Below are 26,508 nucleotides of genomic sequence, written 5' to 3'. Positions count from 1 at the left end.
ATTTATCTGTTTCCTTGTAAGAGGCATTCTCCATTACTATCGACCATTTTATATGGGACTCATGTTTGCATAGTATAATTTCTGAACCGTGATTGGATGTGAACAGTGGACGCTATACATCTCTGGAAAGATATATTGTGCATGTAACACACAGAGCCACTGTTTTAAGAAAGTTTTTTTGTTTTACAGTTTGTTACCATAGTTTATAATAGAAACCTGCAAGAAGGATGTATGTCATGTGCTGGAAATATACTTCTTACACTGGAATATTAACAGTACTGCATTCCACATCTCTGATAGATCGGAAACTCAGGCAATCTAACGTTATAGCATGTTTTATGTGCAGAACTGTGTAACCTTAGGAGTGCATGTGTTTATGTTCTCTCTACCAATACCCTCCTGGTGCTGATTCCAGACGCTAGAACAATACTTTAAAATTGATGGCGTAGTTAATTTACACAAAATGCTTTGAACCCTATCCATCTGGAGTTCCACCATGCATAAAAATCACCTGTTTCTTGTTCTTCTCAACTGTCTGCTATTACATCACAACACTTTCAAATCTGCTACTATACGACAATAAGGGGTGCTAACCTCCTCAACATGGGCGCATCTGGAGAAATCTTGTGCACTTGTATGGGTGAGGTCTCTGCTAGCTCCATTCGTTCACCAGATGCAGAATGTAACAGTCTACTTCTGGTCAGGTGCAGATTAAATCAGAAATTGTGCTATAGGGTGGGCTCGCCAAAGACAGTGCAAGGCAGTCTTTCAGTCTCTAATTTTATCCTAAGACTGTGAGAATGCTCTGTAACTCCCATCCGCATAGAGAGAGATCGTAAATTATGCACTATGCTCGAGGTGCTAGAAATACTGTATGTAGCGCACTGTCTGATATACTTTAATGATGTATGTGTTTGAGAATTAACAATGAATGTACATACTGCACAGTCATCTATCTAAATCTGGAATGATACTCGCAAAGTAGAGAAGGGGTGGTTTAGCTGTGACACTGAAATTAGGAAACATGCTGTCTCATCATTGGTCAGTGTTGAAATTACTGTAAAATTGTTCATATTAACAACGTGATGTTTATTATTAGAGTACATCAATGATGTCTTTTCCATCCCATCTGTCCACTGGTACGTTGTTGGTTACCACATATTGATTGACTGATATCATTTGTTTGAGTTGGAGAAAGAGTTTTGGTGGAGGGGCAACACCTTCTGGGCATGGCTAGCACCAAAACAGTGATCACGTACATGACTCCAATATGAGGAATCAGTCGAAATGGAATGCAGAGCCATGACCTGTTCCGTCACTGTGACAGATGAGTTGAAATGCAGAGGTCTTCAATCAGCTTCGGACAGCAGTTTGGAAACTCTTCACAACGCTGCCAAACTCTTCCACTTTCCTCAAGTTGCAACTGTCTTTTATTTAAAATCATCCAGTGTGTGTGATGTGTTACGGTAGCAGCAGTAACAACATGACTTATACCATGAGACATCTAGTTTTCTGTGAGAAGCAATGGCTCAGAATGTGTTAATGTCAGTTCAGAAACAGACACAGACCTTGAAGTTGTGGCAGAAAAAACAAAATGTATAGCAGTGTACAAAGTGTGTTACAGCAGGAAAAAAACAATGTTTCAAACAACAATATAGGGTCACACGGAGGGCCTCTTCGACTTATAGTATAGTTTGCGGGATACGGTCATCCTCCTACAGTACATGTGATGGAACTTTAAACTGGTCTGTGCACTGAATTAATACCTGTATATTTAATAGGATTGTCACATGTGCTCGATGCCAGCTCGCAGACGGTATTTGTTTTCGTTATATGGGAGGAGAAGCACTCCTTCTTCAGGCCACAAGTGGCCCATCTGGACCATCCGACCGCCATGTCATCCTCAGCTGAGGAGGCGGATAGGAGGGGCGTGTGGTCAGCACACTGCTCTCCTGGTCATTATGATGGTTTTCTGTGACTGGAGCCTCTACTATTCGGTCGAGTAGCTCCTCAATTGGCATCACGAGGCTGAGTGCACCCCGAAAAATGGCAACAGCGCATGGCGGCCCAGATGCTCACCCATCCAAGTGCCGGCCACGCCCGACAGCGCTTAACTTCGGTGATCTGACAGGAATTGGTGTATCAACTGCGGCAAGGCCGTTGCTATATGGGAGGAGAGAGATGCGGTAAAAATCTTATCGAGTTCTCTATCGGATGAAGTTAGTGGAGCTTTTATAGTTCATAATTTTTCTCTGTTGGATGGTTCAGAATAATGAAGACAGCATGTTGGGCTGATAGACGGGAATGGGCCCTGAGGGACTCGGATCTGCTCCGGATTGTAGTATCTGTATGTAGTTTGGGGACGCACCACAATGCAGTAGCAAAATCCTCGTTCTCCCCGCAGTTCCCATACTATCTAGTGCTGCAGGGGCAGGTTTCGTTAGGCGCTGACCTTACACGTCGTACACTGTTGGCAGAGTTATGACAACTCCTTCCCATTTCCACTGAACGGTCAAAACACGGACCTGTCACACTAACTCAGGTCACTCTGTTTCTACACGGGTTGCAGAAGGTGGTGGATATGGCTCTCTCTGACTTCTGCTCAGTTCCGACTTAAATTGGAATGATCACTCACCACCATTTCGGATAAGCGCTGTCAGTCAGTCATTATGTGGTAGCCAACAGCACACCAATGCACAGATTGGATGGAAAAGACACCGCCAATGTACTGTAATAATAAGCAACACAGTTGATACCACGGACAATTTTAGCAATTTTACAGTAACTTCGACACCGGCCAAGGATGTGACAGCCTGTTTTCCTAATTTCAGTGTCATAGCTAAACCACCCCTTCTCTACTTTGCGGGTATCATTGTGAATGTAGATAGATGACTGCTCAGAACATCCATTCAGTGCTAACTCTCAAACACATAAATCAACAAAGTATACCATACAGCGCTCTACATATTTCTAACACCTCAAGCACAGTGCTTAATTTACAATCTATCTCTCTGCGTATGAGAGTCACAGAGCATTCTCGTTGTCTTAGGGTAAAATTAGAAAGTGAAAGACTGTCTTCATATAGGTACGAAAAAGGGGTCGCTATACTTTCAAGTACCTAGTTTCAACTACTTTTCCAGGCCACCCAACACCAACTGCTTAGGAAGAACACCTTATCCTGCCAAAAATCGATAAACAGTCTCTATTTACGATAATCCATTTGTGTCTTTTGCATATTTGTAGCAAAAACAGGTACTTGGGTGACCTGGAAAAGTAGTTGAAACTAGGTAGTAGAAAGTATAGCAACTGCCTTTTGGTACCTATATGAACATGTATTTCGAGAGGAATTTCTCAGGTGTCAAGTACGAAAGGGATGCCGCTGCCTCATGCATGAGGGACACTAACGAGCGTCTGTGTGTGACTTGACAGCTGACAGCCGCGTCACTTCACGGCGGCTGCCGCTAACCTCCTGAGCGGTCCAGTGGGTAGGGTGTGGGGGGAAGTGCTTGCGTGCTTTGATTGTGTGTCTGTTGCATTATTTTGTGAGCAGGTCTGTAGCTGTGTGCTTTGTGTTATTTGGACAGTTTACGATTTCATGCCTGCACATCAGTGTACTGCATTATTTACTAGCAGTTTGCAGGTCTGTACTGAAGTTATTTCAGGAAATTAGAAGTTGTTTGCTTGTCTGCAGAGCGTTATTTAGAAGTAGTTCACAGGTCAGCAGACTGTGTATTGCGACCCCAAGCACATCAGGACGAGTGTTTTGCTTCAGTGTCATAAATATATTCCATCCACAAATAAACTGTTCCAAAGTAAATAGAGTACACTCCTTCCTCACTCACCCCAGCAGCCCAGCCCAGGCTGCGTCATTTTCGCGCCATTTTCCTCCTCCAGATCACCATCTGGGATTATGTCACAGGAGGAATGACAGCAACCTCTGGTGGCCGTACTGTGTACTAGGTCAGTTGAGAGTCTAGGTTTCATGATGGAGACATTGCCTGCAAAATAAAATCTTATGTCCAGCACAGGCAGAGTCGTTTTCCTGCCATTTCCCCCCACCATCTTGCATTAAGTCACGAAACGGACGACAGGGCCCTCTGGTGGTGGTACTGTGTACTAGGTCCAGACCTCATGGTGAACACACTGTTTGTCGCCATCTTGGATAATGGTACTAGCGTCATGAGCTGACACCATGGCTGCCATCTAGGATTACATCACGGAATGGGCGACAGCGCCCTCTGGTGGTGGTACTGTGTTCTAGGTCAGCTGGAGTGTGGACCACATGGCGAACACAATGGATTGCTGTAGTGGCTCAAATTGTTTAAATAAAGACTGGTGCATGATTTCGACAGTTGACGATTAGAAAGCATGTTTGCAGAGTCTTTTAGTGGTTTGCATGTCTGTAGGCTGTGTGACGTGACCCCAAGCATGTCAGAGCATGTGTTTTGTATCAGTGTAATAAATATACTCAGTCCCTAAATAAACTGTTTCAAAATAAATAAAGTACACTCCTTCCTCTCTCCACCAGCCCAGTGTAGGCTGAGTCCTTTTCCCACCAATCCCTAGGAAGAGGTGGTGGTCAGGTGACTTAGGTTAGTGGAGATAGTCCAAGTGTCCCTTCTTTTGCGCCATTTTCTTAGGTTGGCACAGATACCTCAACTGACCTGTTTCACAGCCAAAAGTCAAACTTGGCGCCAGTTCCTAGGACAGGGTGGTCAGATGACATAGTTTAGTGGGGGTAGCATAAGTGATATATCTTCCTGCGATTTTGTTAGGTTAGTAGAGATAACTTTGGTGTGATGCATTAACCTGTTGGAATTCCCACCATTTTCTGGGGGAGGGGAGGGGTTAGGTTAGTAAACATAGTCCAATAGACCTATCTTACCGCCAAAATCCGCCATCTTGAATGACGTCATGGCCGCCATCTTCGACGACGTCATGCACTATTTCCAAGTCTACACACCACCATTTTGGATGACGTCATCACCGCCACCCTGGATACATCTGGCAACAATGGACAGTTGGGCCGCACCCCTGCAGCTCTACCACTTATATCCTGTTGTACATTGGTTGGTTGGTTGGTTGGTTTATGGGATTGAAGGGACCAGACTACTAGGGCCATCAGGCCCTCCTGTTGTACATTATCCAATGCAGGTATGTAACGTGATCTTTCCATTCACCAAGGATTGCTGCTCTGTCTTATAAAGTATAAGATTCAGAGAGCCAAGATTCAAAGCGAGTGCATTATTTTTCGCCACTGGGAAGAATTTCCAGTTCGGGAACAGAACTATTTCGACTGTTATATACCACCATGTAGACCTGTTGATAGGGGCCAATTTTTTCTCCGACCAATCTCCAATGTGGTATTGTTCACCAAAAACGAATAAATGCTATCTCGATGCAATGAGACCACACTTCTTGCACATCAGAGAATCTGCCAGTTTATTTTAAAACACTTTCCCTCCGTGCTTATCGTGTCCATCACCAACTCATAGCAGTTGCTTCGCAAATTCGTGGGTGGGCATGCACGTAAGAGAAAATTTTTTGTGCAGATCACCTCGCTACCCCTCCATCTGACAGAACAAGTAATGTGAGCTCCAGCGGTATTTCGTACACGTCTTGATTCTCTCTGTTCTAACCCAGCTGCTTAAGACTTTCGTTGTTATCCTACGAGTTTCTTTTTTCTGTAATGTGCATGTCTCTGTCTCCACCAGGTAATAAACAACAGAAGAACACGAACATGCAAGATGCACCTGTTTTCGCCCATGCCACAGCGTTACTTATCTGTGATAATTATCGAGATTACCTACTCGAGTTTCGCTCCGTTCTAGCCTTTTCCAGCTACATTCTCAAGAGATGGTTGTTTGTGTTGATAACTCGGCCCGAAAAGCTTATTTGTCCACGGATGCTATTACGACACACACGCCCTTGTTGTCTAATCTGCGACTCATGGGAGGCAAGCAATTTCGAGTATTGCCCAGTGCAAAAAATTCCCGAATTTGCTTTAATAAGGCCCTGCGTTCCGCGCGCTTCTGGAATATTAATGAACAGTGGGAAACAAACAATCAAAATACTTATGAATCGCGCGCCACTCGTGTGTTGGTTGGATTTTCCCGGCAACTATCGAGGCTGCTGTTAAAAGTGGAAAGAAGGGAATTTATTGTAGACGAGCGTATGTACACTGTGCAGCAGTTGTTAATTTTGATGAAAGTCTTGTTGGTGTCCCACCGCATAGTGTTGTAAAGCTTTTCGATGTTTCAGATACGATTGAAAGTAATAAAGTTGGGAACAAAATCGGAGTTAAACGTACGGTCGACGACTAGGTCATTAGAGACAGAACACAAGCGAGGATCGATGAAGGAAATCGGCTGTGTCATTTCAAAGTAACCATCGGCATTCGCTTTAAGCGATATAGGGAAGTCACAACAACCTAAATCTGGGTAGCTTTAAATTTTGATTCCACGGCCTTACCACTGCGTCACCTCAGTTGGTACAGAGGGGGCCTTCCTCAAGTTGACATTTACACACGCAAGATTGCCGATATTTATTTTACCGCAGATAAGACGATCTCTGTACATTTACTTGGTGGAAATGCACTGCTAATCAGAGCCAAAATTCCAACTACACGAGTCGGCAGATGCATCGCGCTGCTGATTACACGCAAGTAACAAGGGTGCTGCGTATTATACCACATGATTAGGGAGCCGAATTCCATTATTTTATTTACAGTGATCATGTCCGAATGCTCAATTCTATTTTCAGTTGAGGTATTACTTCTTTGTTCCTTTGCAGATTGGTGTTGAGTCACCATTTTTTAAATATATGAATGTCTTTGGCTATCACCCGTATAGCCAGCCTCGGAATGATTTCTTTTTTTTTTTCACATTGAAACGTGTAACAGCCTAAAACTGTTAAAAGGTAACATGCAGTACAATTCGCATACAGCAAGTGACAATTACATGCGTTTTACTTGAAATTAATTCCATGACCTAAGAAAATGGAAATACATTCATTAGTGTAAGAGGAGGGTTAATAACACGAAACATACTTATCCAGTCACTATATTATAAAGTAAAAAAATAGTTTTCCTTCTTGTCCTTCCGTTACATAAGCGTATAGGAATTCGTACACTTCTAGCTCTTCTGTCTAAAAGAATCTGAATGTTAATAGGTAATGTGCTGCCGAAGAACATCACACGCTGTGACATACGGTGGTTTTTTGACATATTCCGTCGTCATCGAAGAAAATGTGATTAACATCCTCCTCACCGCCGCATTCACACGAAGAGATTGAAGCTGTAGAGATGTTACCGAAATCTCCCGTAATTATATCGAAGAGATGTCATTGTCACTATATAGTTTCCAATGTACTTGCATTTTTGGTATCAACAACGTGATGGGAGATCAGGTACCGCTGTGGTATAATGGCTCCCTTTATTTTCTTAAGGCCGATGGAAGTTTCTTTCCATCTGGCCCTGATTCTATTCCTTGTGATATGCAGGAGATCGACAGAGGATATTTTATTGTATTTCACTAAACCAATGTACACAGCTTCCTTGACCGAAGTGTCAGCTTCTTCATTTTCCTTTCTTCCGCTTTGTAAGCCTTTACCTCGGACATAATGGTAGTGTTATTTATGTGGGAAAGCTCTTGAACTGCTTCTGTAATGTGATATACGAGATAATTTTTGGTGTCGTTGGCAACGTCGAATTTTAACATCATCAAAGCTGAGCGTGAATCTGATAAAATAATGACTATTTCTCACTTTAGTGGTGTAGACTAATTCTCCGCCCCCCTTCCTACAAACACATATAGACGTACACATTTCCTCCCCTTAACCAAACGGACAATTCCTTACTACCTTAGGGTGTGTCGTATCAACTGATCCCTTCTTTTAGCCAGGTTATGTTTTAAATTCCTTTTCTCCCAGATTACATTCAGTATTTCATTATTCATCTGATCCAAGTATCTCATGTTCAGCTGTCTTCTGCAAAAACGCATTTTAAAAGTTGCTACTACTTTCTTGCCTGAACAGTTTGTTGCAGACTAGCTTTTTAGCTGCTGTTCTGGTGGTGCAGCTACTGGGAGGTAACGAGTACAAGAAAATGGGCTGGAATGAAGTAGTAGCAGGATATTAGTGTGATCTGGCACGATATGCCACACAAATCTGTGTTCGCTGGTGCTTGTGACGTTGCCTAATGCAGATGGTAAAAAAAGAAAGGTCTGATTATTTCGCTGTGCTTTTCGAAGTTCTGCACAGATTCAAGACGACCTGGTTATTTAAATGCAAAAAGATTGCGGTCACGTCATAGTATTTTCCGACGCCAGATTCACCAAAATTCCGGCAACAGAAAATCACATCTCCACTGTCCATAACAGAGTGTAAAACAGATAATGTAGTACACGGAATACTAAGTTTGATGCAGCTCTCCGTTGCTGGTCTATCCAGTCCATGCTACTTCGCCTCTGCATAACTACCGCAACCAACATCCATTTGAATCCGATTACTGTATTCAAGCCTAGTTCTCCCTCTACAATTCCTTCCCCCGCCCCCCCCCCCCCCCTCACTATTTCTCCCATTCCCAAACTGACAGTCCCTTGATGCCTCGAGATGTGTCCTACCAACCTACCCCTTCTTTAAGTCAACTCGTGCGATAAATTTCATTTTTCTCCAATTCGATGATGGTGATGTTTCGTTTGTGGGGACGCTCAACTGTGCGGTCATCAGCGCCCGTACAAAGTCGCAATTTTTACGCAGTCCAATTTTTTACACAATCCAATCTAGCCACTGTCACGAATGGTGATAAGATCTTTATTTTTTCTGGGTCAAATAGCAGAACTCTTCAACTACTTTTAGTGTCTCACTTCCTAATGTAATTCTTTCTGCCTCGCCTGATGTACTTCGAATACATTCCATTACCTTGTATTACTTTCATTGATGTACATCGTACAATCTCTGTTCAAGACTCTATTCTTTCCGCTCCACTGCTCTTCCAAGTCCTCTGCCGTCTTTGGCAGAATTACATCGTTGGCAAACTACAAATGTTTTATTTCTTCTCCCTCGACTTTACTTCTCTTTCCACGTTTCTCAGTAGTTTCCTTCACAGTTTCCTCTTATGTTAAATATAATACATAATAGTGGTTGACAGTTGACTTCACTTCAGTCAAAAGTTAATGGTATTTGCACACAGCTGGGATGTTGAATTCAGGTTTCGACAAAATAAATAATTTGTGTGCCGATATGCTGCAACATTTTCGGAAGTTACTGCGATATTGTAGTGAAACGCAACACGTTTGTGCCAATTCGATGGATACCCGCATTTTTCCTTTCTCCAGGTGTCCTTGCTCTGCACAGTGTAGAGAACGGGCCTGGCAAGGAGAACTTGAAGGGGTTCTCACAAGCTCAATATTTAATGCGCAATGCTGAGCATTGAGTTCTACACATGTATCGCCACGTGTACAATGCCTTCCAAGTCACCTTTTCGCCCGTCGCCTCTTCTTTACGCAGCACACAGCTACTGCAGCCTCTATACGCGCGAGTTCGGCGCCGACATGTTCGCTACGAAGGCAGAGTTGCAACTGACGCATCACGGACTAACATATTCCGCAGTAGTACAGTGATGTTCCTGGCCTCACACTTCCGCGCCGTATTTCGCAATAAATATAAAGCGCGTGAAGGCCTCTTAATATGTAACCGAAAGATAGTCACCTAGAACAAGATGCTACGCTTCCGAAAATCGCAGGGTATTCACCAGACGTCCTTCCGTCCGTTCTTGCTGGATTGCAAACAATCGGCGCATTTAAGGAAGGAAAATGTGCAACAATATAACGCAGACCACAAAATAAAACGGCATAAGAGCTATATCAGCTGCTATATATTCATGCGTATGCGTAAAGTAACGCCACTCAAAACAATAGAAAAATAAAATTAAATAAAAATAAACATATGAAAACGACGTGGTGTAGAAAACTGGGAATGTCTGAAAACTGAAAATTTCAGTCAGTGTATTGACGACATAAATAATTCTACATCACAGTATGGAAACAACGACTGGAACTATCACTTTTGTTTTGATTATCCGTACACAAAATGTGATTAAAATTATCGAGATACTATCTGTCTCGTACATCAGTTTGTTCATTCATGAACGTACATCGTAGATATTTTAATGCCTAGAAATTTCGACCTTTTATAAAATGTATGCTTGATGAAAGATTTGGAGCTTACTGTTTATGTTTTAGGACAGATTTGTTTTTTTATAAGGTGTACTGCAAAAGCACTTGAATTATTTTCACATACTTAAACACTCGATAACGGTTTGAATTAACGAAACTAGATGTGGAACGAAGGAGAGCTCTAAACAGATACAGCCTACATGGGTAAATGCCGCTTTCATTTAATAAAGTTGCTAAAGTATACGGAAAAATTATTAACTTTTTTTACCTTAAGATATAAAGATTGCGACACTATAGCTATTGCGATACTCGAGTTGTGACACGTAAGCACGTACTGTGTGTCGTAACTCTGTGACACAGCATCACTATTGAACCATTTAATTTTAATCCTCATCACGAAAGCGATTCTTTTATTTTTTGTTATGTTTATCAATTTCAAACGTTATAAGATAAACATGAGTAATTAATTTCTTAAAAATGGAATATTATCTGGAACCGTTAAAAACAATTGTACAATAGGACACACAGGCAATGTCAAGGAATTAAGCGGCCCCTAGACGGTCAAAAATATTAACAATATTCCCGGTTGCGCAGTAATACCGACATTCTACAAACAAGATTGAGAATTGCGCAATAATATTGAGAACACCAAAAACTTTGGTAATATTTCGTGCTGCCTAGAAATGTGGTGCCGTCTGGGACATTACTGACACTATCGTTGACAGTCTCTCGGGTGCTACACAGGTTAGTTTAAGCTAGATTTGTTGTTGTTGTGTGGGAAAAAAAGGTCAAAACAAGGCGAAAGATCATTGTTATTAGATTGCATCGAAATGTATAAATCATTGCTGGCGTTGAGGGATGTTAGCGCAATGAGTACAAAAACAGAAATGTCAAGAATGATGAATCGTATGATTTGTTGCTCAAAAAAGATAGAGAATGGCCATGAAGGAATATGTCTTCAAAAAATTTAAGTAACGCAAAATTATGAATAAAAGTATTTATAGACATTTATCTCTGTGTATACATTACTTACCTGAAGTGCACTGTTATAGCATAACAGGTTTCTGTAACTGTGTCTCAAATAGTGTAAGGTCAAACTGTCCTTGTAAATTTCAAGCCTTCAAAAGAATTGCACAGCAGCACGGAATCGTAGCGTAATAGGTATGGTCTGACTTGGTAGAACTGCGTCTCTCTGTGTATTACTTTGTATTTTGTTTTTCTATGATGGGGATATGGGTTTCCACAGAAATTTAAAATTATCCGCGGGAGAGCGGCGGCAGTACTTACAACCTCAGTTCTCTCAAAAAGTTTTCGTGAGCGATCTTTGACGCTCTTTAAACCAATTCTTCATCCACCTCTGTTTCTACTTGCAACGAAGTGCAGTAATTATCATACAAGCGGCGACTTTATTGTCCAACATTCCGAATGACAGTATTATTGAACAACATAATTGACAGTATTATTGAGTAGTTTTGGGAGAACGTCAGTAATATTGTACAACATTACTGAGCAATGTTATTGACCGTCTAGAGACAGCTTGAGTATTAAGTCCAGTATGTCTGAGTGGTTGAAGCTGCCGGTGCCGACGGTCATGTGTGTGTGTGTGTGTGTGTGTGTGTGTGTGTGGGGGGGGGGGGGGGGGGTCTTTTGTTTGCTTGTGTGAGTGGGTGTGTGATTCCCTTGCTGAAGAATACTGGCCAAAAGTTATAATTTGTAACAGTCTCTTCGTTCTACCTATCTGCAACTCAACAGGTCATCGATGCGATGAGAAGCAACCTTTCGTTTCCCTAATATTGTTGAGTGGTTGAAAGAATCTTTTTGGAGTATGAAACGTCTCTGACAACAGCGACGAAGACATTGTATGGCTGCGAGCGAGTAAGAGCGCATGTGTGTGTGACTGGTGCAGTGAATGCGTTTGCAGCAGTTTCTTGTGGCTGTGAGAGCCACTACAAGCCGCAAGGGCTACAGTACAATGGAGACTTACTGTGATAATTCAATAGGTTTGAAGAAGAGGACTGGCTGGCCACAGCAAGTTTAAGGACATTGAGCCTTTAGCCTCAAACATGTAAGACTTTTAACTTTGTAAATGGCTTACTACTGTTTCGAATGATTTGGACAATATAAACTTAGTGTGTATTTTATTTATATTTTCTTGGATGTCATTATCCCAAATAATTATTACCTGGAACAGTGTCTATGTCCTGATATCCTATGTTCTGTGTGTCACATCATGAATGAAAAATTTTATTGTCAATAACAGTAATTTTTCCAGGAAGTATAACATTTTTTCCTTGAATTAACTTCAGAACTACAACAATAACGACTATCTCCTGAAAGCAATATTTAAAAGAACTGTTGATACAACAGAACTTGGCAAATCATAGTATATTTTACTTCTTACTTCACTATGTTGGTTGATTTTATGTACCTTCGATAATTTAATATATCGATGTCTTCTTAGGATGTTACTTTGAAATAATCAGCATTTGGATGAAGAAAGATTAAGAGTGAAACCTAAATCTTTTCGACAGTTTGTCTACCAAAATTCATAACAGTAGAGATTGTGGTGAAGTCAGTACTACTATAATCCCTTCAGCTATAATTTGGTTTATCATTATAATTTAAAGAATTATAAAGTTTTCAATGTAAACTTTGACTTAACTAAATATTTTATGATCTCTTAAACACATAAATTTATTCCTCCATGATTAATAACCGACATAATCAATATATGTATTACTGATTGTTACCTGAACTTAAGTGTAATTATAACCGATTGGTTTCAGAAAAAAAATTGTCTACTTTGCGACTGGCGACCGGATTATTTCATTCCATGATTGGAATTTCATTGAAATGCAAAAGTTAATTAACAATAAATTCGATTAACCATTCTAAGTTGACCTTCGTAGTTAAGTATATTCCACTGCGGTAAGCATAATCACTACAGTAGCTGATCCGGGAATGTCAGGTACTGTCATGAAACGAGCAATAGGTGGTAGGTGCAGGAATCTCGCATTGCCGTCGTGGGCGAGGTCGTCCTGGAAGTTACTGTATGTTCCTCCGAACTGTTACGAAGTGTCATGCATGCGTATTTGTCTTGTAGATGTCTCTGATGACCCGAACGTGGAACCGAGTGAGTTCCACACGCATAAATACACACAAACTTGCCACTGCTCGTTGTTTTACCGTTTCAGGTTGGACAGACGTTCGGCCACCTATGGTGTAAACACGTTTATCTTTGTACGTACTGAAAGCTTCTTGGACAGACTAGGCAATAACGCCTGACAACACGAAGTGTTTGAATTTCTTTGTTCTCGTGCTTGGGTCTGACTTTGAAATAGTATACAGTGCATTTTAACAGTGCTCAAGAAAAGCTCACATAAACGATAACATCTGCGTAAAGTCATGCAGTGGGCTATTGACCTGCTACTCACGCCCAAAGATGATGATATGTGGTAGTGACATTTCCTATTGCTTCATTATCCATTATCTTACTTCGAACTCTGGCGGACTGCTGACATGTGACACACTCGCGTGTAAGGCAATTGTTAGGTGTTTTGCCACCCTAGCCGAGAAACGGAAAATGAGGCACCCTCTTTTTAATTACCATCTGTCTCCCTCATATCCATCCTCCCGTCCACCACAACCAATATCCAACGGCATAACAATGAACGTCTCCTTTTACACTTTTAATCTTTAAACTAATGACACAAGACGTCCTCATTTTCTGGATACAGTCCTCAATTTTCATACTTTGTCCTCAGTTCCATTAAAACTGAATTTTGCAGTTTTTGTCCTCAATTTTTGAATCCAAATGAACATACTAGTGCAACCAAATTTGATATCAATTGTTTATTTTATTTAATTGCAAGAAAATGTACTAATAAAGGTATGGAACTCTTTTCTGGTGCGAATGAACCTCCCCTTGAGTTCAGAAATTACGCTGTACTGATGGGAGACATGCCGAAGCATCAAACTTGGAGACCTGGATAAGCGTGGTATTATTTCATTTCTGTTTTAATTCAATCATTTTTAGAATGAGCAATAAATCTCGTCCTTTTTAGCACCCACTTTCTTGCGATTAAATAACCCCTTGATTGCATTTTCTGTTGAGGGTTTTACAACTTTTATTAGCCCCACCGGTGGCGTAATGGGCCAAGAGATTGGCTTCTGATCATTCGTCCGAAATGGGTCTGGGTCCGAATCCCGGTGAGGCATGGATGTTGTGTTTGTCTAAAGACGATCTGCAGAGACAAAACAAAAAGAGGACCGTAGGAGATACGGTATCAAGTCGCAAAATGATCGTAAGCCAGCTCACGTGACCCGCTCTAGCGCTCGACAGTCATGAATCAATATCATGTCTGATTCCTTTTCGTTCTCAGTAACGGCGACTTTCGTTCTGAGGTAGGTGGAGGCAATGTGTTTACTTTCGTAAAAGTAAGTTACGACTTATTAAGTGTTGTTCTATATGCTTTTGAAAATAGTTCGGTGTGTAAATTTTTACTCTTATATTTTTAGCCTCATTTGCATTATTTTTTCGCTGTCTGATTTGGAATTAATATTTTCCGCCCTTCGCCACCTCTAAAATTTTGCCGTCATTAGATGTCTTAGTCTTGCCTAATGGTGGAAACAGCCCTGCTCGGATGTCGCTATCGTTCCTGCTGTGTTCAAGCAGCGCCTGTGGCAATGCTGCGGAAATGAAGAACAGTTTTACCCAGATATCCTTAGTTACGTAATGGAGTCTGGTGACCCAGGATGTGGTTAACTGCTGGGAGTCATTGTTTCCGCTCAGGCAAGGAAGCGTTGCAAGGACACACGACCCTGTGGACTGACGTGCCCCACAGCACGTAGGCCTACATCAGCCGACCCCATTCAATCTTTTGAGCAGGGGGAGCAGCCAGGCGATGTAGGGGTGGTTGCAGGACGGTTATAAGATCTTGTTACGTAAAGCTCGATACACACTGACCTTCAAAGCAACGGAATATCAACGTCACATCCTGGTGTACTGACACTAGACGGAATGCCAACAATTATCCCAGTATCGCACAGTGAAGATAAGGATTACGAGACACCATCCATGATAGAAACAGGAGGAATATATAGGGTGTCCATAATTAAACTTCCAGTTACAAAACGCTACAGAAGAGAACTACTGCTCAGAATGACGTCAGATTTGAACAGCATATTATCGACGCTGGGAGAAACGTCATGGAACAAAATTAAAAAAAAACGAAAATTTTATCACCAGATGGCACTGTAACACAGTAAGCATCAGAATACACACACCCAACATACTGGCGTCAGACAGCTGTTCCTCAGTTTTCGTCCGACAGTCCCACATTTACAAGAACGGTGACTGTGCGCCCGTAGCCCTGCAGACGTTTCGGATACCCAAGGGTATGATGCCTGGTAAGGGTCTGGAGAAAATAATTAGAGATTTCTGAGAGACAAGATCTTTTGAATTGCAATGTGACAGAGGGAGGAAAGCAGTAGATTTGATGTCTGTAACAATGTACGAGGCGTGTTTTTTAAGTAAGTACCATTTAGAAATTTAAAAAAAAGGCGTGCTGAGATATCTCAATAATTTTATTTTTACATGAAAGCCTGTACCTTAATATACGCACTGACGCCATTACTGTCAGATTCTTCCTTGTTTACTTTGTGTACTGAGTGTTTCAGATGCCCACCGACTGTGAAGTACGGGCTGTTGTAAGATTTCTTAGTGCCAAAGGCCTAAAAGCGATCGATATTCATCGTGAGTTCTGTGCAGTGTACGGAGAAAGCATTATGAGTGATGGAATGGTAAGTAAGTGGGTGAGAGCATTTAAAGATGGCCGCACAAATGTGCATGATGAACAACGGAGTGAGCGTCCTTCAGGCGTTAATGAAAGTTTGGTGCAGGAAGTGGACAATAAGGTGAGAGAAAACAGACGCTTTACGATTTCCTCCTTGCGGGATGACTTTCCTAATGTTTCTCGTAATGTTTTACTTCAAATGGCTCTGAGCACTATGGGACGTAACTTCTGAGGTCATCAGTCCCCTAGAACTTAGAACTACTTAAACCTAACTAACCTAAGGACAGCACAAACATCCATGCCCATCGGTAGTGTTTTGAATGGCATTGTGATCGAGCACTTGAATTACCGAAAATTGTAAGCACGATGGGTACCGAAGATACTGACGGACAATAAAAACGTTTAGACAGTGATGATTTCTTAAGCCAAATTTTTGCGGGCAATGAAACATAGGTGGCCTACATCACACTTGAATCAAAGCAACAGTCCATGGAAGTTGAGCAAGGGCATCGTTTTGCTGCAAGACAATGCCCGTCCGCATGTGGCGAATCAGACCAAAGATCTCATCACATCTTTTCGATGGGAAACTCTAGATCATACTCTGTACAGCCCTGATCTTGCGCCCAGTGACTACTATCTGTTCCTGCACTTGAAGAAACACCTGGGCAGTCAGACGATGACGAAGTCAAAACAGTGGTGATGCAGTGGTTAACAAGATAGGCGGCAGACTTCTATGAGGGGGGGTATTCAAAAACTGGTACAAAGTTATGACAAGTGCCTCAATTTTGACGGAAATTATGTAGAAAAGTTGATTAAGGTGCAGGGTTTCATGCAAAAATGAAATTATTGAGATACCTTAGCATGTCTTTTTTTAATTTCAAAACGGTACTTACTTAAAAAACACGTCTCGTAAAATTTTACCTGCTTTAATGTTCTAGTGTTAAACGTCAGATGCCCTTTAATTTAAATCATAGCATAACGACCTCACAGTTGACGGGAGGTTAAATTATTCGATTCCCTCATTCCACCTCTACACGTTATGTTTACATGGGGCTCCCAAACCGTTTTTTGCAAACCAATTTCCCAGTACCGCTTCTGTCTGGTCATGTTAAAACTCCAATACCGATTCTGGAAATTCGGCTCTCACTGCTGGATTTCCTCTTCCACAATCAACTTTCGCTTCCATGTAAACTCACAACGGGTTTTTGAAAAGTGCTCGGGTTGTTACATTATGTCACATTTTTAAAAAATTTTCGCCTAAAGAGGACGGAGTGACTTTTAGTACAGTGAAGGACAAAGTAAAATATTAGACTGAGCATGAGGTTTTCCACCACTAATATTTAACAAAATAGTCATTGGGTCATATGAATAAAACGAAGAATGTACTATATTCTCAGAATTTTGGAGAACATTCTCAGGTTGGCATGAATAAGGCGAGTTGGGGAGTATACTTCACGTGAGAATGTTCTCAGCTTGAGTAAAAGGGTGGGGTGGTGGGTGGGGGGGAACTTGCTCAATGCAAAGAACATACTCCTATTTCCTATCAATCAGAAGCGGAGAACATTCTCTGTTTTTTTGAAGCAACCTCCGTAGCATACTTTGAGCTGAGTAAGTTCTGTTAAGTTCTACCGAGCTCTCTGGGTAAAAATGGGAAAAGTTATGTTGGTTGGAAATAAAAAAAAGAGGTATGTATCCCGGACAAATACTGAAGAGAGAAACTATAGAAGTTTACTCAGGATTAACAATAAACATATTATTTGGCTGGAGAAATTCCGTCTCAAAAATCGTGAAAGAAAGTGGGCAACCTTTCAAACGGAGCGAAAGTGAAAACGTTTTTATGCTATTTACTAGACCCAGATTTTCATACTGGTCTACGAGAAGACTTACGGTGTAAACCAGACAACTGTGTCACTGAAATTTTCAGATGTTTACCATCACATTTTCTCACAACTAGAATCTTATATTTTGTAGCGTTAGAAATAAGTAGGCGGACCAGGAAAATTATATACTGGTTTATTACAAACATAGCGATCTGTTTCCCGTAGTAAAACCACCCGAGTGACCGCTTAAGTAGTTGAAGCGCATGCGTACCATGAAGCATCATGTTTAAACAAATTTATCTCGTATTAGAAAACTCTGACAGACTACCGGTTTGTAGTAAATGTAAACGTGTTGCATTCTTAAGATTTCGTTCTAATGAAATGTTCATTTAATTTCAATAACAAAAAAATTTCCCACATGTCGAAAATTCAGTAACAACGCCAGAAAATGCATTTTCGTAAACTGTCTGTAATCGTCTCGCTAATTTGCTGCCGCACGTAAAACTGAAATCTAAACGTAGTATTTAACTCTTGCAGGACACATTGATTCCAGTTCCATATTTTGTACATTGAACAGTTTGCCTGTTTATGCGAGTTGAATTAAGTGTAGGATTGAGGATGTCTTAAGTGCCAGACGACACACACGAAAACCTTCTCAAGAAGGAGGGGAGGTAGTGAGAAAGAACTTCCTCGTCAGAGAATATGCTTCGAATTTTTTATTGATACTAAATTGAGAACATCCTCATATAATGTTCTTTTGCTCTGAGAATCTTCTCCGGAGAAGGTTCTCTTTTTTAGTCATACAGCTCATTGTGGTGATTTCCAGACGGCATATTTGACCGGTCTAACAAAAGCGCTTCAGGTCTAAACATGTAACCATGACAGCGAAATACGGTTTCCGTAGTTCGGTTTTCGTCTTCCAGAAGTTGTGTTGCATGTAAGCGTAGCGACAGGTAGCCGCGGGCAAGAAGCAGAAGCGCTGTAGCCCTACCTAGCACGACGGTTGACGTCAGTCGCTTGGCGCGTTGCGTCTGTTTTGAAACCGGGACGTGTGGGGGCTCGCCCGCTCAGCTGTCCCTCTATTCTTAGCGCGCTGTGTGTGTGTGTGTGTGTGTGTGTGTGTGTGTGGGTAGGTCAGGGAACCAACCTGTTGTGCGTGCCGCGCTGTGTAAATAAGAGCTGCGCTTGCGTCAGGGCGGGTGGAGCGGCCTAGAACTTGACAGAAACGAGGAGGGGGCAGAGCTGCTTGGCTGTTAGCCTTCCGGGAAGGTGAAGACGCTGTTCAAAATACTCTGATGTCCGTGGTATTCCTCATTACGTAACTGCGAAGGCCGGTCCATGTACTCATAGCGTAAAGCTTTGCGATGGCTGGCAGATTGTAGGCGTCTCAATTAAGCGATAGCTGTTACGTTCAGTAAAATATTTTTTACTGTGGCAACTACAGCCGACTCTCGATTTTTCGAAATTCAAGGAACTTAAAAAAGTTCGAATTGTTGCGAGTTCGATTTAATGTTTTAACTTATGAAGATGGAATCAGGAAAACGTCGAAATAAGAGTAGAAGTTAAAAAACTGGCCAATGTGAGGATTCCATACAAACTTGATGCTGGTTGATACTGGTAAGATACCGGATCCACAAGATTTTCGAGGATATAATTTAAATGATATAAATGTGATAGAAAGTCATGCAGGAGGCAAGCGACCATTATTGTAACAGTCAGCAGTTCTCCGTTCAGGCTCACTGGGTCGCCATGGTAAAAGTCAAGCATCAAGCAAGGAGTGACTTGACTGCTCATATGACGCGTTTCGGAATTTATCCATCATCAGATATCCAGGAGCGATTTCTGCACGTAGATACAGCGTTTCAAGTTGTATGTGAAACAAACTTTCCCAGACTCGTGATCGACAAACGATGTTGGATAATTTCCGAAATGCGTCATATGCACAATAAACGCCGGCCAGAGTGGACGAGCGGTTCTAGGCGCTACAGTCTGGAGCCGCGCGACCACTACGGTCGCAGGTTCGAATCCTGTGTCGGGCATGGATGTGTGTGATGTCCTTAGGTTAGTTAGGTTTAAGTAGTTCTAAGTTCTAGGGGACTGATGACCTCAGCAGTTAAGTCCCATAGTGCTCAGAGCCATTTGAACCATTTTTTGCACAATAAACTCATTCCTTGCCTGATGTTTGACTTTTACCTCTGAAACCTAGTCAGCCTGAATGCAGAACTATTGACTGTTTTAATATCAAGTTTGACTGCGGATAAAAAATGACGAAAGAATATTTTTTTCGCAAGATACAATTACAAATTAACAACTTTCGGAACTTTTCCTTTACTTGTAGCGTGAATCCTTACTTCTTGCCACATTTCATGATTCTAGGTCAACGGAAAGTACCCTGCAGGTTTTCGTGAGTTTGCAAATTTTAAAAATATGTGACATAAATGGCTGTATCTTTTGACTGCATGGACTTAGAAGCCTCAATTATATATACTGCCAAGGGGCTATAGACCCTGGTGTACGACATAAATTTCAACTTCATATGTCGACTCGTTCCTAAGAAAATGGGGTCTTAACGGATGGACGAACAGAGTCAGATACGAAATGACAAAAAAAAAAAAAAAAAAAAAAAAAAAAAAAAAAAAAAAAAAAAATTCGTGTGATATAATTACAAACTTACGATTTCGGATATTTACCTTTGGTTGTACTGTGAAACCTTCCTGTTTTGCTAAATTCCATGATTCTACGCCAACAGAGAGTACCCCACAGGTTTTGATGAGTGAATTTGCAAGCATTTAAATACGTATGTGACATAAATGACCGTATCTCTTGATTGCATTGACTTAGAAGCTTTAATGTTTTACACCGCTAAGGGACCATGGATCTCAGTACACGACATATACTTCAACTTGAAACGTCTACCCATTCCTGAGAAAAAGGGTTTTGAACGGACAGACAAACGGACGGACCGATAACAAAGCGGTGCTACAAGGGTTACGTTTCTACCGACTGATGCACGGAATCCTAAAAATCGTACTGTCTTTTCAATAACATTCTTACAGCTTTACACAGGGAAGTAGAAAGTAGCAATTACAACTCCAATTAAATGGAAGTTGATTCTGTTACTTATTATTTTTACATTTCAAGAGAAAAATATGTATAAATTACCGAGAATATATATGAAAACTTACCTCCACAAATCTTAAAAACGGGGTTGTGTTGTTTTTCCAAAGCTAGTAATTTATCCCTATAAGCGACAAAACCTACAAGGCCCGGCAAATTGCGAATGATTTAACATTATTCTTTTAAAGCATAAAACCTCCCACAAGTATGTTTTGTCCTCCACACAGAATAAGCCAATTCGGTAAGCATCGTTTAAGGCGCAAGAACTCAATTCCGCGGTTTCGCTTCCTCACTCCTTCGTTGCATTTTCAGCAACCTAGTCTTTCTACTTAGAACTGTCGACAGTGTGGCTGACGAAATTGCGTTACGTATTCGATAGAGCCTGTATTTCTCCATATTCCCTCACCTCAATAACCTGCTTCTTTTTTGGGAAAGTCTTAAGCCTTGAAATCCTTTGAAGTAATTTTTACTTTCGATTTATGGATGGTAGTAAGTCGTACATTGTTGATAAAACAAAGATGCATCGCAAAGAGCTGAATCAAACAGTTCTCGAAAAGTTTGGCGAAAACGTTTGAATTACTGAGAATAGGAGATTCGCTGAACTTGTAGGCAATGGCTGCGATTTATGGAGTATATGAAAACACATAGGATTTCTTCGACACAACTTGAAAAGTTATTTATCGAGAAATTCTATTAATCGAGGTTCAAATTAGCAAGAGTAAAATGTATTTGGTACTGATACACAAATGGAGAATATATGAAACTTCGCAGCACATTTTTCGTTTCGTTTTTACAGTATGAACTGATTTTTTAAAGTGGCTATCACACGCTTTAAGGTTCTTATATTTCCGAAGCACTTTCAGTGGCCTTTAATACATACGGTTATCATATTTTAATGTTCGTAAATTGGGGAAATTCAGATAATGTGGTTTATTTCACATAATTTTCATTTTCTTCAACCTTGTTTAGGAAATATTTTTTACAGATAATTCTGCCATAGTATCGAACACGTTAAGTTTTCTCCTTTGGATAGTATAATGAACAACAGCTTTGCATTTTCAGTAGTGTTGTTATTAACGAGGTACAGTATATAATGGAGTACAAGCATCGTAAGACCAAAAGTAAATTACTCACTAGCATAGTGTTCATTCTGCTTCCAGCCTGTTTTACTCTGGTGCAGAAAAGGAAAGTGTTTTGTAAGAAAGCTGTAACCTTCACTTATAACTGTCTTTTGGCATCGTGATTCCTATAACGATAAAATGTATATCTTATAATACACTAGTCGTTCCACACTCAAGAATATGTGGCTCCAGTGGAAAGGTTACTGTGATGCCTCTCTTGTCTACCGCGTCTACACACAAGCAAAGAGAAAACGGTCGTAAGAGACGCAGTGTTCTAAACTTTAAGCAAAGACACGCTAGAGAGTAAACAAATCATAGCAAAATACATTTACAAAACAACTACTGAAAGTGCGATAAATTTCCTGGATAACTGTTACCAGAGCCATGATTCTAAATAAACTGAAGTGACAAATAAATAATATGTTTTTACTATATACTAAAAAAGTGTGGTTTTGCATAAAATTTCAAAACTGAGTTGAGGGTCGGGGGAGGCCCTCAAAAACGGGTGGCGCCCGGTAAAAGCGGGTAATATGAAGAACCTACTAATACTCGATTTGGTAGCATTTGAAAACAACGAACGGATGGACAGTAAAATATATAAAGAGAAGTCTGCTTTTCAAAAACTGAAGCAGAATTTTCCAAATTGAGCTTCCAGTAACTCTGAAAGTTTAGTAAGCATGTGTGTGTGTGTGTGTGTGTGTGTGTGTGTGTGTGTGTGTGTGTCCTCGTCTTCTTTCTCTCTCTCTCTCTCTCAACTGCACACGACTCAGTGCCCTATTGCATTTAGAGGAAAAAATTGTATACTGCCAGATAACTTCCTGCCAAACAGTAAAGCAAATGATCCCATTTTCTGACACTTGCACGTCTTTGTCTTTCCATTTCTCAACCAGTTACCTACTTTCTTTTCCTATAATTACGTTACTTGCGTTTTATCACTTTCGTCTTTCTGTCCTTCAATCCTTCGCTCGTGTCCAATGCTGCTAGCGAACTATTCATAGTCATAGTTTACCTACATGTAATTTGTCTTTATTGCTGTGCTTTTCACGAAGGAATATAAATTGTGTTTTCTCTATATTGTTTATTCAAATGTAAGTTCAAAATGTTGGATTTTGTATTACATGTAAATTATAATACGCTTCTCATAATAAACCTAATGTAAAATATGTTGAATACTTGGTTAGATGTAAGGGAGAGCCCGGAGGCTTATTCATGCCAGTAAAAATATATAAAGTGTTAAAGGGCAAGGCGTGCTGTTTGAGATATCGGACCTTCCAGAACTCAAATTTTCTTCGCCACATTCCAGCATGGGGTGGAGGGTCCCAGTTGGCACGGAAATCTGAGGTTACTGTTAGTGTAGCCAGCACAATCATTAATGTACAACACGAACAGCAAGGGTCCCAACGAAATCCCCTGGAGCACACATGAAGTTACTTCTACATCCATCTATGACTGTCCATAAGTTGCTGCGTCCTCCCTACCAAAAACACCTCAATCCAGTCAAGTTTCGCTTGTTACCCCATACTACCACAGTTTCGTTAATAAGCAATTAAGTGCTCATTCCAATTTAGGTTTACGTCTGTATCTTACTGCTAGACTCTTTGCTGAAGGAGAGAATTTGATATTTGTCCCATTTAGGGTTAAAGATCGCAGGGATTCCCGATAATTCGGGCTAATGAGCAGAGAATGACCAACCAGTATCGCTTGGGTTTAAGACGGGTTATCCTGCGCCCATTTTGACAGTGCACACAGATCAGTATTGAGGTTCTAGATAGCTGCCTTCCGGTTTATTGGTTTTGCACTTCGACACAAATGAAGGTCACCAGCGTACACATATTTTGCAGCTGTGATACTTTTCTCATTATAAAGATGCACTATATTCATAAACTACTTTTAGTTAGGTATGTTATCACTAGGTCTCAAGATGGCAACTGCTCCTGATCCCAAGAGAGCTCTACTGGACACAGGGAGACGTAGATTTTTCCGTAACAGATTTTTCAGTTCTTCTTATTGAATTCTTAGTGGAGGGCAAGCAAATACGAGGTGGTCCACATAAGCAACCGCTTTATTTCCGCACTCACAATATGATGTCTCACGAACACTGAGATGGTACAAATGGCTTGGAAAATTCCCATGGTTCAACCTTATCCTTATTTAACTGGAGCTGCTTGTCCTTCTGTAGTTTTGTGGAATCAAGTTTTCAATGGGATCTTGTCTTGAACTGCTGCGTACTGACTGCCCTTTGTCTTCGTGAGTTCCAGTCTTCTTACCAAAGGAAGCTTTGTGTAACACTTTGAAATCTTATCAGGATCTCACTTGTTATTTGCACATACTCTTTCGGACTGTTCTTCATTATAGCTAAGTGCATAGTCTGCAAAAAGTCTGAGGTTACTGCTACCCTTCTTGTAGGAGGATGTGACCTATACTTTCTTCCAACTACTGGGCACGGTTTCTTGTTCGAGGGATCTATATCAGTTAAAAAGAGGGGCTGGCTTAGCTGAAAATCTAGTGTAGAATCTAACAATTGCAGCTGTTTGTGAACTGCGGCATATGTGACTACTTCGGAGACATCCATCATGATTATGCGGAATAAAGATAGCTAAATCAGTTGAATGCAATTGTGTGTTCCTATTGCTGAATGCCGTGGCGTTGCAGATATACAACTGTCCGTTCTTCTGTAAGAGTATTCTAGACATTTCTACCCTTGCCCATTCTTTTCAGTACACCTCCGTTTTGGACTTTACATGCTCACAAAATTTTAATATTCTTTGACACCATCACACTTGAAACAGTTCCAATTTTTTCTTCACCAGTAAACGCCCGATTTTTTAAAGAATCGGGCTCCTGTGTGTAAAACAGTTTCAAACACGCAAGCGTGAAAAGGTTTACGAAAGGTTTGAAGTTATGCTTAGAGTTTGTTAGAAGTCGGTAAGTGATCCTATTATGATACAATGAATGGATGCAGTTTCGGTCATCTGCACTCAGTTGTAATCACAAGTTAGTTTTCCAGAAACCTCAATGTTTATGACGTGATATCTCCTGAACTATGCGTCGTACACTGTTTTTTACTAGTACATTCAGTGGAATATGCGGGCACTATCTACAAACTGCGTTGCGAATAGAGTCAGTAGTAAAAAAGTAATAATTTAAAACGTCGTGCTTACATAAACACCGAAAACATAGCGAGCGATCAACTTTTTTCCTTTGTAGGGATTCTCAGCGAGAAAACGTTACGTAAAGGTTTGAAATTATTTGTAAAGTTCGTTGGAAGATGCTAAGTGCCCTCATTCTCAAATAATACACGAACAGTTCTGGCATTTGCACGGCGTCTACTGCGCCGCCTCTACATCTACATCTGTCTCTATACCCTGCAAACCACCGTCATAAACATGGCAATGAGTACGTCCTATTGTACCAGTTGTTAGGATTTCTTCCTGTTCCATTCACGCATGAAGCGCGGGAAGAATGATTGTTCGAATGCCTCTGCGCGTGCAGTAATTATTCTAACCTTATGCTGACGATCGCTGTGTGATAAACACAGAGTTACAAAATTAGCGCACAGTTTCTACAGTAAGACTTGTCTTATTGTATTACAACTTTTAATATGAGATTATACCTCATAATGAGCAGACTATTACAGCACTTTAAATTTTTAAATTCGGTCAATAGTTACGCAAAATATGGGTGATCATATGTTTCTCGTCTCTAGAAACCATTAGACAGGCAACGAGGAACTGGTATCAGATTCCAGGATAGTGGTTTAATAATACACGTGAGACCCTATTAATTTTGGTTGGTAAGCACATGGAGAGAACGAATTCACACGATTAAAGAAACAAATCTAGAAGCAAATAATTGAACTATCGCGAACGAGGACGAAAACGCGAGTAATGAAACGGGTACTTTGAGCCTCGTCGAATGCCCGCTAACAAACACCCTTGGCCGTTGCTAGACGTTTTGCCGCCCTAGGCTCTAGGCGAGAGTTGAAAAATAACGCCCCCTCTTTTTTACTCCCCGATATGCTCCCCCCTCCCGGCACCAACACCAACATCCAAAGGCATTACAATGCAAATCTCCTATTATACTTTCAAACAATTGAAACGCCAGGTAGGAATATGAACAATGTAGGAAAAGATAGATTGCTACTTATCGTAAAGAAGACACGACACGTTGCAGACGGTCACAATTAATTGACACTCTCATATATCCTTCGGCCACAGCCTTCGTCAGCGTCTGCAACGTGTCGTGTCTCCTAATACTTTAAATCATTAAACTGTGGTGAGTAGACGTTCTCATTTTCTGGAGACAGTCCTCATTTTTCATGCTTCGTCCTCAATTCCTTTAAACCGATCGAGGAACAACAAATGTCCTCAGTTCATTATTTTCTGTCCTCAATTTTTGAATTTCCCAAAATAATTGAAATAGGAAGAATGTGCTGAACATTTTAAACTAGAACTCAATCGAATGTACCGGTGCAATTACA

General features: G+C 40.9%; 1 protein-coding gene across 1 annotated transcript in view; it reads left to right on the top strand.

The window, feature by feature from the left end:
* LOC124711391 (protein lethal(2)essential for life-like) overlaps positions 1 to 26,508 on the top strand; it is a 45,434-nt gene that overhangs the window by 234 nt on the left and 18,692 nt on the right. The window lies entirely within an intron of this gene.

Source organism: Schistocerca piceifrons, chromosome 8 (genome assembly GCF_021461385.2).
Source record: "Schistocerca piceifrons isolate TAMUIC-IGC-003096 chromosome 8, iqSchPice1.1, whole genome shotgun sequence".
Lineage (NCBI taxonomy): Eukaryota > Metazoa > Arthropoda > Insecta > Orthoptera > Acrididae > Schistocerca > Schistocerca piceifrons.
The sequence above is the reverse complement of the archived record's forward strand: the minus strand, read 5'-3'. Positions and strand labels throughout refer to the sequence as shown.